Source organism: Echinops telfairi, unplaced genomic scaffold (genome assembly GCF_000313985.2).
Source record: "Echinops telfairi isolate 266 unplaced genomic scaffold, ASM31398v2 ScPeMD7_9;HRSCAF=40, whole genome shotgun sequence".
In the NCBI taxonomy this organism is placed as follows: domain Eukaryota; kingdom Metazoa; phylum Chordata; class Mammalia; order Afrosoricida; family Tenrecidae; genus Echinops; species Echinops telfairi.
The window spans coordinates 78365619-78367668 of NW_022103906.1; positions in this window are offsets into that span (position 1 = coordinate 78365619).

A 2050-nucleotide genomic window follows, 5' to 3' on the forward strand; every position below is an offset into this window, starting at 1 on the left:
TTCATACATAATTTGCTTTAACTCCTGCATTGCAGCCCCTCTGTGTATTACCACTTCCTCCCTCCCTGAGCTTCCTGTTTCCAGCTCACCTCCTTTCCCGCCCACTACCACAGCCTGCTTGTTTCTCTAACAGTATTGGCCTCAGCTGTCTTTAACTCTGTGAAGCTCCCAGGCTCTTCCCCTGTTGTCTACACTGTCTTCCCTTCCACCGAAGTTAACACTGTCTACCCGATAGCCCAGAACTTCCCCTCCCTTCTCCTCGATAGCCATCGAAGAATGTTTCTTTTGGTATGAAACCCTTTCCTTAACTTTTTATAATATCATAAGATATTTGTCCTGATGTGATTGGCTACTCTTCGCCCTATTGTGAATGGCATATCACCCTCCAGATTCATCCATGTTATGAGGTGTTTCCCAGATTTTTCTTAGTGATTGCATAGTATTCCACTGGACATACACACCAAAGTTCATTTATCCATCCTTCCACTGATGGGCATGGAAGTTGCTTCCGTCCTCTTGCCAACCTTGGGTCCACATGACTCTTCAACCACCGACTGTGATCTCGCACCTTCCTGCTTCTCCTGCTGACAGCTGCTTCCAGCTAGGATCTTCCCTCCCCCCAGCTAAAATCTTGACCACGGACTGGGGTTGGCCTGGGTTGCTTTCTTGATATAAAGTTCTTTCTTATACAGATCTGAGTGTCACTGGTTTTCTTTCTCTATAAAACTCAGCCAAACACATAAACAATGTTAAGCGGTTTCTCCAAGGGTAAGTTGTCCTTCCCTAGTGTTAGACAGGGTTCTCTAGAGAAACAAAACCAGGACACTTATGATTATAGATATATATTGAAGGAATAAACAACTAATTAGTCCACAGAGGGCTCAGTTCAACTCACTTCCATGAGACAGTTAATATACTGGCAGTCTTTCAACTCACAAGGACTGCTGGGTGCAAGTCAAGGAAGCATACAGCTGAGTCTTCTGTAGAGCAATACAGGCAGTCCAGCCACAGGCAGCAAACAGCAGGGGGGGTCACCAACAGTCAGCCAGATGACAGGGTCCGACTGTCAAGTGATGTATATACTGGCACTGTGGTGAAGCAAGTCTGGAAGGAACCTCAAACTATAGAGACACAATCCATGTCTCACTGGTAGTGTGGCTTGCAAGTTGAGGCAGAGAACTAGCTAAGGCATCTGTACACAGGTCTGATCATCAGAGAGCAAGAGACAGAAAGGTGAGGCTCGCCAAGCCACTTATCTCTTTGCTCTTCAATTAAACTGAAACCTTATTAATCCCACATGTGCTTATTGGCCAGGTTGGCACAATAAACCTACCTCTCACACCTAGTTTACCCACCAATAGAAGTGAAACCACCCTCTCAGAGAGAGTCCTCGCTCCTGTCATCACTGAGCACTGTTGTATGAGTCTCTGCTCACTGAACACAGTTGTATGAGTCTCTGCTCACTCAGAGTGACTCTGGGATGATGCTGTTTTGTGGGAAGTGTTTGCTCCTTTCTCACTCACCACCAAAGAGAAAGCTGACCCTAGATGAGGAGAGGCCTACTTGAAAATCTGGTTCTTCTTTTAAAAATCATTTTATTGGGGGCTCTTACAGCTCTTATCACAATCCATCCATCCATCCATTGTGTCAAGCATATTTGCACATATATGGCCATTATCACTTTTTAAAATCATTTTATTGGGGCTCATACAACTCTTATCACTATCCATACATACATCAATTGTGTCAAGCATATTTGTACATATATGGCCATTATCACTTTCTTTTTTTAAAAAATCATTTTATTGGGGCTCATATAACTTGTATCACTATCCCTACATACATCAATTGTGTAAAGCACACTTATACATTTGTTGCCCTCATCATTCTCAAAATTCGCTTACTGCTTGGGTTCCTGGAATTAGCTGCTCATTTCCCTTTTCCCCTCCCCCTCCCTCCCTGCTACCCCCTCCCTCGTGGACCCTTAATAATTTATAAATTATTATTATATCTAATCTTACACTGCCCTGCGTCTCCCTTCACCCACCCT